Source organism: Canis lupus, chromosome 9 (genome assembly GCF_011100685.1).
Source record: "Canis lupus familiaris isolate Mischka breed German Shepherd chromosome 9, alternate assembly UU_Cfam_GSD_1.0, whole genome shotgun sequence".
Taxonomy (NCBI): domain Eukaryota; kingdom Metazoa; phylum Chordata; class Mammalia; order Carnivora; family Canidae; genus Canis; species Canis lupus.
Window position 1 is genome coordinate 35,928,408 of NC_049230.1, and position 12,800 is coordinate 35,941,207.

Consider the following 12,800-nt stretch of genomic DNA (forward strand, 5'->3'; position numbering starts at 1 on the left):
CTATTGTCTAAATTGTTAATAAGTGACTTAGTAAATTTGTTTCAATTGAAACCTATTTCAATCTGCTGTCCACATATGAAAGAGTAACTAATAGAAGGAATTTTCTGACATCTTGACAGCCAGGTGGTGAGACACCTTTGGTTAAGCAGATCTTCTTAACCCTTCTTGGCTTCTACTGATCTCCAGCCACATCTGTGGCTTCAGCACAGGAAATGATAGGACCCGCAGGCAAAAGAATTCATTCCCTTTTCTCAGGCTTAAGTTTTTTTTACCATAACACAGACATGTTAAAAAAGAAAAACCAAATTAATGTTGAACTACAAGACACCCGTTTTAAACGCCTTTAAGTTACCCTTTCATGAATGTCACAATCTTTTTTTTAGGTAGGTCAAAGGAATTTTTAAAAATATTTTTTATTTTAATAAATTTTTATGTTTTAATCTCTCTAGTGAACATTTGGGGCTTGAACTCACAACCCTGAGGTCACATGTTCTTCCAACTTAGCCAGCCAGGTGCCCCTCAAAGTAATCAGCATGGAGCCTGACTCAGGGCTCGATCTTAGGACCCTGAGATCACAACCTGAGATGAAATGAAGAGTCAAATCCTTAACCAACTAAGTACCCAGGCATCCCACTATTGAGATTTTCATTTCTGTGATCATATTTTCAATTTCCAAGACTTTTTATTGCTCTTTAAAATTTAGAGTTTAGGACAGCCCTGGTGGCTCAGCGGTTTGGTGCCTGCCTTCGGCCCACGGCATGATCCTGGAGACCCGTGGATTGAGTCCTTGCTTCTCCCTCTGCCTGTGCCTCTGCCTCTCTCTCTCTCTCTCTGTGTCTCTCATGAATAAATAAATTTAAAATCTTTTTAAAAAAATAAATAAATAAAATAAAATTTAGAGTTTAAATTCCCTTTTCAAATCACACCTTATCCAAAAAATAAAAATAATTAAAATTGCACTTCATTCTTGTTTTTTAGACGAAATGTTTCTGAAGCTATGAGAACTAGTTTTTGCTTGTTTTCTTCTTCTGTATCATATAGGTTTCCTTCAAGTTGCTTTTTCTGTTTGTTTCTAGTTACTGTGTTTTTATTTATTTATTTGGGAGAGGCAGAAGGAGAGGGAGAGAGAAAGCCAAGCCAACTATGTGCTGGGTGCAGAGCCCAACAAGAGGCTCAATACACAATCCAATCCAAAACCAAAAGTGGAATGCTTAACCAACTGTACCACCCAGGTGCCCCTAGTTACTATGGTTTTGTTTTTGTTTTTTTATTTTTATGTTTTAAAAGATTTTATTTATTCTTTCATTCATGAGAGACACAGAGAAAGAGGCAGAGACTTAGGCAGAGGGAGAAGCAGGCTCTCTGCGGGGAGCCTGATGTGGGACTTGATCCCAGGACCTCAGGATCATGACCTGAACTGAAGATAGACATTCAACCACTGAGCCATCCAGGTGCTCCTCAAACTACCTTTTTAACTAGAAGTCAGGAATATTTAAATATTATTTAGTAAAAAATAATAATAATAAAAAGGAGATGTTGAATTGGCCAAGGTGGTAAACAAATTACACACAATTTCCTGTATCTCCAACTTTCTGATGAATTGATTCAAGAATTATAAAAAGAAAATTTTTGTTTTGCTTCTGAAAACTAAAGAGAAACCCCTTTCCCACCTTAGTCTTGAAGGAATTTCCATGGAGTTGAATCAGATGAAAGATTTGGAGCAAACAACTATATAGAGGACTTTTTTAAAGTTTGGAATTATCTCATTTGGAGATAAAAAAGAAGGCTTGTGCATTGAGAATTTCCCAAAGATTACCTCTATTTGGGGAAAAATATAAGCTGGTGTTGTCTTTATTTTAGGTTACTAAATGATAATCCAGATCTAGATATATATTATTCATTCAATTCAACAAATACTTATTGAGCACCTGCTATATGCTGGGTACTGTTCTAGTCACTAGAAAGAGAACAATGAATAAAACACACAGAAATCCCTACCCTTATGGAACTTTATTTCAGCAGGAGAAGAGACAATAAACAACTCACATAATAATTACTAGTATATGAAACATGTTAGAAGACTATAAGTGTTATGGGAAATAATAAAGCAGAGAAAGGAGAGGATCCGGAGTAACTGCGTTGGAAGGCTAGTCACATTATTTAGGGTGATCAGTGAAATCAGGGCCTCATTGAAATGTATTATTTGAGTAAAGACTTGAAGGCAAGAAAGTTAATAGTAAAGTTATCTGTGGGAAGAGTGTTCCAGGCAGAGAAAGCAGAGGAGCAAAATGACCACTATGGTTGGAATAGAATGAGGAAGAAAGCAGTAGAAGACCAGGTCAGAGAGGTGAGATAGGGTGGGGGGAACTGCAAATCCAGTGGAGTCTTGTTAGCTATTGTAAAGACTTTTGTTTTTACTTTGAGTGGAATGGGGAGCCATTGCAGGGTTTTGAGTAGAGAAATGGCAAGAGCGAATGCAGTGAGTTCACTTTAGGAAACTATCTTAGTGTCCAGAGGAGAGATGATGGTGGCTTAGACCAGGGTGGTAGCAATAGATATAGTGATAAATGATCAGATTTTACATATATTTTGAAGGTAGAAACAGCCAGATTTCCTGGTGGGTAGGATATAGAGTGTGAGAAAGAAGGGAATCAAAGATGATTCCAAGTGAATCCTGATGACTTTTCTATATTTCAAAGATAATAAGAAACTCCTAAGTTTCTATGCATTCTCATATGCAACAGTAGATTGCATTCCAAATGCAATCTCTATTCCAAAATGACAATGGAACAGTGTTAACTGTTCTAAGGGAAAAAGATCATGATTCTAAGCTGCTACACCTAGCTCTCCCAGAAGTGGCAAATTACTTTGGCAGTCAGAGAGATTAGCTGGCTGAGATCCAACTAATTTAGGCAACCACAACAGAGAAAATAATTTTTAAAAAAATGCTCTGCACAATAGTCAAAGGACATCAATGAAATACCTAAAGCCCCCACCACCTCCTTTGCTTTCTCACCTGGGAGGGTCTTCTCTTGCAGATCTGTTCCGTGACCATGAATCACACCAATGGTAAAAGCCTGCCAGCAGAATGCTGCAGCCTTGTAATGAGAGGCCTAGCTCAATCGAAACTGAACAGCTTAGTGACTGGCACAAGTTCTGCAAACCATCTATCAATACAGATTTTTTTTTCCTTAATAAAAAAAGAAACATAAAAATCTAAAAAAAAAACAAAAAAACAAAAAACCCAATCCACAAAGCATGATATATAAGAAACAGTGATAAGGAAAGAACTGACAAGCTAACAAACATAAACACTGTTGATAAAGAGATTTTAAAGTTTAATGCAATTCCCCAGAAAAGATTCTTAAAATAGGGCAGCCCTGGTGGCGCAGCGGTTTGGCGCCGCCTGCAGCCCGGGGTCTGATCCCGGAGACCTGGGATCGAGTTCCGCGTCGGGCTCCCTGCATGGAGCCTGCTTCTCCCTCTGCCTGTGTCTCTGCCTCTCTCTCTGTGTCTCTATGAATAAATAAATAAAATCTTTAAAAAAAGAAAAGATTCTTAAAATAGAAAACAAAGTAAGAGGGCAGCTCACGTGGCTCAGCGATTTAGCGCTGCCTTCAGCCCAGGGCATGGTCCTGGAGTCCCAGGATCAAGTCACACAAGTCACACATGGGGTTCTCTGCATGGAGCCTGCTTCTCCCTCTGCCTGTGTCTCTGCGCCTCTCTCTCTCTCTGTGTGTGTCTCTCATGAATAAATAAATAAAATATTAAAAAAAATTAATGGCAATCTTGAACTGAATCACAATAAAAGTGGAAGTAGGGTATAAGACAGGGGAGAATAAAATCCTGCTAAAAGTATCCTCTGTAATATGCAATAGGAAAAACTTTCTTCAACAAATTGTGTTGGGAAATTTGGACAGCAACAAGCAAAAGAATGAAACTAGACCACTTTCTTACACCATACACAAAAATAAACTCAAAATGGATTAAAGACCTAAATGTGAGACCTGAAACCATAAAAATCCTAGAAGAAAGCACAGGCAGTAACTTCTTTGACATCAGCTATAGCACCTTTTATCTAGACATGTCTCCTGAGGCAAGGGAAATGAAAGCAAAAAAAAAACCGCCCAAAAAAACAAACAAAAAAAAACTACTAGGACTTCATCAAAATAAAAGGCTTCTGCACAGTAAAGTAAAAGGATTCTGCACAGTAAAGAAAACAATCAACAAAACTAAAAGACAACCTAATGAATGGGAGAATATATTTGCAAATGACATATCTGATAAAGGATTAGTATCCAAAGTATATAAGAAAACTTAAAAAAAAAAAGAAAGAAAACTTATACAACTCAACACCAAAAATCCCCATATAATCCAATTAAAAAGTGGGCAGAAGATATGAACAGACATTTCTCCAAAGACGACATCCAAGTGGCTAATAGACACATGAAAAGATGCTCAATATCATTGATCAACTGCACAGCTGTCAGAATGGCTAAAATTGAAAACATAAGAAACAATAAGAGTTAACAAGGATGTGGAGAAAAAGGAACCATCATGCACAATTGGTGGGAATGTAAACTGTGTAAAACAATATGGTGATTCCTGAAGAAATTAAAAATAGAATCACCATAGGATCCAGTAATTCTACTACTGGACATTTACCCAAAGAATACAAAAACACAAATTTGAAAAGATAGATGCACCCCTATGTTTACTGCAGCATTTTTTTACCAAAAAAAATAGCCAAATTATGAAAGCAGCTCAAGCATCCATTGATAGATGGATAGACAAAGAAGAGGTGGTATATATAATGGAATATTAGCTATAAAAAAAGAATGAAATCTTATTTGCAACAACATGGATAGATCTAGAAGGTATAATGCTAAGTGAAATAAGTTAGTCAAAGACAAATACCATATGATTTCACTCATATGCAGAATTTAAGAAACAGAATTAACAAAGAAAAAAGAAACAAACAAAAAAAAAACAGATTCTTACACATAGAGAACAAACTGGTGGTTACCAGAGGGGAGGTATGTGTATGTGGTGAAATAGGTGAAGGAGATTAAGAGTACACTTATGATAAGCCTGAAGTAATGTATAGAATTGTTAAATCACTATATTGTACACCTGAGAACCAATAAAACACTGTACATAAATTATACCAGAATTTTTTATAAATTTAAAAATAAGTAAATAATTTTTTTAAAAGACAAGATTAGTACAAGACATGCATAGAAGGAAGGTCATGTGAAGACACAGGGAAAAGGTGGACATTGTAAGCCAAGATGAGAGGCTTCGGAAGAAATCAACTCTGTTTACATATTGATCTGAGACTTCTAGCCTCCAGAATTGTGAGAAAAATAAATTCCTATTGTTAAGCCAATAAATAAAATAAAATAAAATAAAATAAAATAAAATAAAATAATAAAATAAAATAAAATAAAAAATTGTAAGGGAACAAAATTATAGAGAATGTATCGTGATGGTCATAAAAAATATTGGTTCATATTATAACTATTAACAATGGGTAACCATATTCATATTATAACTATTAACAATGGGTAACCACCAGTAAAAGAGGAAAAAGATTTATTTATTTCTAAGTATTTATGTATTTGACAGAGAGAGAGCGAGCACCAGAGAGACAGAACAAGTATGAGTCAGGGGCAGAGGGAGAAGGAGAAGCAGACTCCCCACTGAGCAGGGAGCCAGACAGTGGGGACCTGAGCCCAAGGCAGATACAAACTGATTGAGCCACCTAGGTGCCTCGAGAAAAAGGACTTAAACAGAAATTGAAAATCCAAATGGCCACAGGGTTGGAGAAGTAACATAGAAGTGGGCAGTCTTACTTTTTTTTTTTTTTTTTTTTGAAACATGGCTGTATTATTTAGCTCAGGCCACCATAACAATACTATAGATTGGTTGGGTCAAACAACAGAAATTTATTTTCTCACAATTCCAGAGGCTAGAAGTCTGAAAACAGGATGCTAGCATAATCTGGTTCTGATGAGAGCTCTCTTCTGGCTTACAGATGGTTGCCTTCTTGCTATGTCCTTACACAGAACAGAGAGAGAACAAGACCTCTGGTATCATTTCTTATAAAGGCACTAATCCCATCAGGAATGTCCCACCCTCATGGCTTCCTCTAAACCTAATTATTGCCCAAAGGCCCCATCTCCAAATACCATTACTTTGGGGGTTAGTACTTTAACATATGTATGGTGGCAGGGAACACAATTCAGTCCAGGGCAATGGCCATCTTAGGTTTTTAATAAAAATGATCACCCCATTGGAACAGAGGCATATTCTACCATAAGAAAACAAGAGTGCAAGCAAAGATTATAAATATAAACTGAAATTTACTTTCCACTTTGGAAAAAAAAAAAACACAAAATGATGGGGACTATGGTGAACCAGAAGGCACATACCTCCACTGGGTAGCCAACCACTATATAGTTCCAGATGATTGTTGCCGTGTGAGACTAGCAGTCCCTTATAGATCTTCTTTTAAGTGTGGCTAGACAGGTATCTGAATTTCTGGATAAAATAAACATAATTTTAAATATCAGATTAAAAAGTTTTAAATACTCTATATGAGACCAAAACAGAAACAAAAACAAAAACAAAAGACCCAGCCATGTCTGTGGGCCAAATACAAGCTATCAATTTGTAACCACCTATGTATGACTTCAAAATTACTAACGAGCAAGAAAGCAAGATACATAGAATGCATAAGCCAAATAGCAAGAATAAGAATAAATGTATGATTAAGCACAATTAAAGTAAATGTAAATTCTCCTATTCATAGACAGTCATGGTGAGAAAAGAAAAAAATTTACATTTGAATCACAGCAGAAAAAGAGAATTTCTCTTTCCCAATAGTGTCAACCAAAGTTCCAGAATTGTTTGCCATTAGCCTTCCTGGTCTATCATCACTGACCAACCCTGAGTCTTGTGCTAGTCCTTGGAGCTGAAGGGTGATGGGGTCAGTCCCATCTGAAACACGTGGACTTAAAGTGAGCCAAATATACACCTAAAATAATATAACTAAAAAAGTTTGAAAATAGAGACATTTTATATCAAAAGATATGTTAACAGAAGAAAGCTATTGTGGCTAAAATGATTGGCTCATGTAACTGGAAGGCTAAAGTTAAGGTGGGGTTTATGGCTATTTCTGTAACTCAATAAGTTTATCAAAGACCTACTTTTTTTGGTCTAAGTAATTTGCCCCTTGCAATATTACATTCATCCTAAAATTGGCTTTCTGTATGCTAACAGGTTGGTTGCTAGTTATATAATCTGAATATAGGTTTTCATGCTTGTGGGTAAGTGGAAGAGAGTTGCTCACCGAACTGTTTAAAAAAAAAAAAAAAAGAAAGGAAGCCTGTCCATTTGGTTGATCTAGTAACATGCCTGCTCCTAAACTAAGAGAGTTTATCTGGGAATGCCATCTTCTCATTAGCTTCAGTTTGGATTCCTAATCTTATATTAGTTATCTATTGCCACTTAACAAATTACCCTAAAACTTTGTGGCTTAAAGCCACAACAAATATTTATTATCTCTCAAGGTTTCTATGGATCAGGAGCAGCATAGCTGAGCAGTGCTGGAAATCCAGAACCAGGATTTCCCATGAAGATTTGGTCAAGATGTCAGGTAGAGCTGTAGTCTTCTGAAAGCTCAACTGAGACTGGAGGGATCCCCTTTCAAGGACTCACATGGCTGATGCCTCAGTTCCTCTCTTCAGGGTCCATTTTACAAGGTTATATGAGTTATTTTCACAACATGGTGACTGGCTTACCCCAGAATGAATAATTATAGAATGCCAAGCGGAAGCTATGTCCTTGGAAGTCACACAGCATCATTTCCAATATATTCTAGTTGTTACATTTGAGTCACAGCAGAGAAAGAGAATTTCTCTTTCCCAATAGTGTCAACCAAAGTTCCAGAATTGTTTGCCATTAGTCTTCCTGGTCTATCATCACTGACCAACCCTGAGTCTTGTGCTAGTCCTTGGAGCTGAAGGGTGATAGGGTCAGTCCCATCTGAAACACATGGACTTAAAGTGAGGGAGAGAGAGTTCTCCAAGGGAAAATCAGGGTATTATTATCAGAAAAAGAAGAAATTGATACTGAACAAGCAAAAATAAAAGATTTCCACTATAGTGCCCATGTATTAATTGAAATTGTTACAGGAAGTGTGCATTATATCCTTAAAAAAATTTAAAAACACAAAAAGTTTAAGGATAATAATAGTGATTATCTCTACATGGTAGGATTACAGTAAAATTTTCCCTAGTATTCTCTGTATTCCAAACTTCCTTTCATAGGTATTTATTACTTTTATAATTAGAAAATAACAGTAACTATGATTGTATAAAAGGTAAAATTCACCACTCTAAGAAAGGAAATAGGGTGCAGTACTTCAAAAACAACAGATTTTTTTTAAAAAGATTTATTTATTTATTTATTCATGATAGACAGAGAGAGAGAAGAGAGGCAGAGACACAGGAGGAGGGAGAAGCAGGCTCCATGCTGGGAGCCCGACGCGGGACTCGATCCCAGGACCTAGGATTGCGCCCTGGGCCAAAGGCAGGCGCCAAACCGCTGAGCCACCCAGGGATCCCCAAAAACAACAGATTAAAAAAAATCGATGTTTTTTAAAAAAAATATATATATATTTTTTAATTTATGATAGTCACACAGAGAGAGAGAGAGAGAGAGAGAGAGAGGCAGAGACACAGGCAGAGGGAGAAGCAGGCTCCATGCACCGGGAACCCGATGTGGGATTCGATCCCGGGTCTCCAGGATCGCGCCCTGGGCCAAAGGCAGGCGCCAAACCGCTGCGCCACCCAGGGATCCCCTAAAAATATACTTTATTTATTTGAGAGAGAGAGTGTGCACGAGAAGGGAGGAAGGGCAGAGGGAGAGGGAGCAGACCCACTGAGCAGGGAGTCCAACTTGGGCTCAATCCCCAGACCCAGAGATCATGACCTGAGCCAAAGGCCAATGCTTAACTGACTGAGCCACCTACGCACCCTTCCATTATATTTTCTAATTTGTTCTTATTATTATATAGGAAAATCCTTGCCACTACTGGCAGGAATATAAATTAGTAGAGTATAAAGTACTTAGAAAGAAGTTTGGTCTTCAAAAATGATTGTATCTTTCCAAACAGCTGGAACTATGAGAAGGAAGGTAAGAGCATCAGAAGTTATAAGTAAGCAGGAAAATGAAAAAGATTGTTTTCTTTTTTCTTGTTATTTACTTGAAAGACAATGTTTAAAACAAAACAAAACAAAAAAGTAAGGTGGGGTTTATAACAAATGTAGAAGGAAAATATATGACAACAATCATACAAAATACAGGAGGGCAGGTAAGTTTATTTGTAAATTTTTATTCGTCGTCAAGTTATTTCATTGTGAAGGAGGAAGCATCATAAATAGGGGCTTTCTAATTAGAAAGTAGGAAGTGGGAAAAGATACAGTATTGACTCTACATAGACTGTAATAAGTTAAGAATACATATTATTAGCATTACAGAAAACACTGAAAAAATAAATGTATAGCTAAGAAGTTAATGGGAAATGAAATATTTAAAAATAATAATTATTCCATTTATATAAAATTCAAAAACAGATAAAACTAGTCAATAATCTTAGAATCATATCAGTGGTTGCCTGGGGTGGGGCATTTAAGGAGGCTGACTGCAAAGGGGCAGAGTACTTCTGGAGAGGTGGAAATGTACACCTTGATTGGGGTAGTGGTTAGATACATTTGTACATTTGTCCAAAGTCATCAACTTGTTCACTTAAAATGTGCACCTTTATATAAATTATATCTTTAAGGGATCCCTGGGTGGCGCAGCGGTTTGGCGCCTGCCTTTGGCCCAGGGCGCGATCCTGGAGACCCGGGATCGAATCCCACGTCGGGCTCCCGGTGCATGGAGCCTGCTTCTCCCTCTGCCTGTGTTTCTGCCTCTCTCTCTCTCTCTCTGTGACTATCATAAATAAAAAAAAAAAAAAAAAAAAAAAAAGACTAAAATATTTTTAAAAAATTATATCTTTAAAAAGTAGATTATTTTTTAAAAGGTTTTATTTATTAATTCATGAGAGACACAGAGAGAAAGAGAGGCAGAGACACAGGCAGAGGGAGAAGCAGGCTCCATGCAGGAGCCCAACATGGGACACAATCCCAGGTCTTCAGGATCACGCCCTTCGCCAGAGGCAGCGCTAAACCGCTGAGCCACCCAGGCTGCCCACAGAAAGTAGATTAAAGATAGTATTGGGGCACCTGGTGGCTCAGTCGATTATCTGCCTTCAGCTCAGGTCATGATCACAGGATCCTGGGTTTAAGCCCCACACTGGGCTCCCCTCTCAGCGGGGAGTCTCCTTCTCCTCTCCATCTGCCCCACACACCCATTCATGCTCTCTCTGTATTATTCTTTCCCTCTCTCTCTCTCTTAAAACACATAAATAAAATCTTTTTTTTTTAATGGTATTGTATCTTTGACCCAGGAATATGCTTGGTAAATTCAATACATATCTGTAGTTTTTGCTTGCCAGATATCCCTGACCTCATTTTTTGGTACTATCACCTGATTTATCTTTTTTTAGGTAACCACCCCTTTTCTACTTGATATAGCCTTGGTAACCAGTCAATTATATTGCCTCGTACTCCCCTGGCCAAAGGTAAACATAACCCAAGCTAGCTAATCAGACTCTCTGTCCCTGACATTTGAATCTTGAGTCATGTTAATCTAAGAACTAAAAAAGGTTAGATCTGTTATCTGGCTAATGATCAGCATCCTATTTTTTTTTTTTTTAAGATTTTATCTATTGGGCAGCCCGGGTGGCTCAGCAGTTTAGTGCCACCTTCCACCCATGGCGTGATCCTGGAGGCCCAGGATCGAGTCCCACATAGGGCTCCCTGCATGGAGCCTGCTTCTCCCTCTGCATCTGTCTCTCTCTGTGTCTCTCATGAAATATAAATAAAATCTTTAAAAAAAAAAGATTTTATCTATTTATTCATGAAAGACACACACAGAGAGAGAGGCAGAGACACAGAGAGAAGCAGGCTCCATACAGGAAGCGTGACATAGGACTCGATCCCGGGTCTCCAGGATCAGGCCCTGGGCTGGAGGCCGTGCTAAACCGCTGAGTCACCCAGGCTGCTCATCAGCATCCTATTTAGATCTTTGCCATGGTCTGTGCCCATCACTGCTGTACTTTTCTCCTTTTGCATTTCAGAGGTTCTTTTTTTCCTTTTTCAGAGAGAGAGAGAGACAGAGAGAGTGCGCACACACACAGATGAGTGTGTGCACCTGAACAGAGATGAAGGAGAGGCAGAGAGAGATGGAGAGAGAATCTGAAGCAGGTTCCATATCCAGCATGGAGCTTGACCTGGGGCTCAATCTCACAACCTTGAGGTCATGACTGGAACAGAAATCAAGAGTTGGCCACCTAACCAACTGAGCCACTCAGGTACCCCTGGATCTCAGTGGTTCTTAAAGAGACAAATTTCTCTCTCTTCCCTCATGGGCACTCTCTGGTACTTTGGAATTATCAGCCCCTGTGACAGGTTGCCAGTGGCTCTGGGAGGCCATGTAAGGCTCTTGGGCACAAATTATTCTGAGAAATTCTTGGGCTGCTCAAAGCCCTTCATAGATGCTGGTTACCCTCAGGTAATTAAAGAAAGTTATTCTACCACTCCCATATCATGCTGCGGAGCCCTGTGATGTTGTCTTAGGCTCACTTGCCTGAGCCTATCAGGCAACCATTCCTACTATGCATTCTTACTGCTTTTCTTATTTATTTATTTATTTATTTATTTATTTATTTATTTATTTATTTATTTATTATTTATGAGAGACACACAGAGAGAGAGGCAGAGACATAGGCAGAGGGAGAAGTAGGCTCCCCAGAGGGAATGTGATGTGGGACTTGATCCCAGGACCCCAGGATCACGACCCAAGCCAAAGGCAGATGCTCAACCACTGAGCCACCCAGATGCCCCTTCTTACTGCCTTTCTAGACTCCACTTATGAAAGTAAACCTTCTGCACTCAGACCACCATAAACCTTTTTTATCCTATACTCTAGGATCCATACAGAGGTGCAGAAGTAAGTGGTAGTCGTGGTAAGGGGACAGGGTATAGGGCACTTCCACCATTATCAGGTTCCTATATTTTTTACTTTGGGTTTTCCCCTTTCCTTTCTTTCTCTTTTCCGGGGAAACTGGAAGGGAGGGAGAAGCTCTATTCATCAAATCTACTGTGTTGTCTATGCATATAAATTCTTTCTGTTTCCCTGCAGGGCCTAGAATTTTAAAATGCAAAAGTAAAGAAAAGGCTCCTTGTTTCCCTCTTCTGTGTCCTCTCACTAAAAACAAATAGCATAGAACCATTCTATCCGCTGTCTACTGGGGGGAGGGCTGCTCTTCATATTTTAAAAGGGCATAAACACATAAGCACATAAACAAGCTGTTTGAACATCCTTATACATATGTCTATTTGAACATGTGAGAAAATATCTATAAATTAAGTTAGAATTTGCATATTTTTAAGGCTCTTGGTGTGTATTGCCTGTTTTTTCCAACACAACTTTAGCCTCTTCAACTATGTATTTAATATATTTTTTCTTTTTTTTTAAGATTTTTATTTATTTCAGACAGAGAGAGAAAAAGCACGAGTAGGGAGGTGGGCAAATGGAGAGGCAGTAGACTTCCTGTCAAGCAGGGAGCCAAGCTCAGAGCTCGATCCCAGGACCCCAAGATCATGAGCCGAGCCAAAGCCAGATGC

At 38.4% G+C, this 12,800-nt stretch overlaps 1 long non-coding RNA gene across 2 annotated transcripts in view; it reads right to left on the reverse strand.

Moving 5' to 3' along the window:
• LOC106559306 overlaps window positions 1-12,800 on the reverse strand; it is a 43,989-nt gene that overhangs the window by 24,793 nt on the left and 6,396 nt on the right. For both annotated transcript variants that reach the window (XR_005364633.1, XR_005364632.1), the window contains exon 2: window positions 6,435-6,543. This is a non-coding gene — a long non-coding RNA (uncharacterized LOC106559306). The remainder of the gene's footprint in view (window positions 1-6,434; window positions 6,544-12,800) is intronic.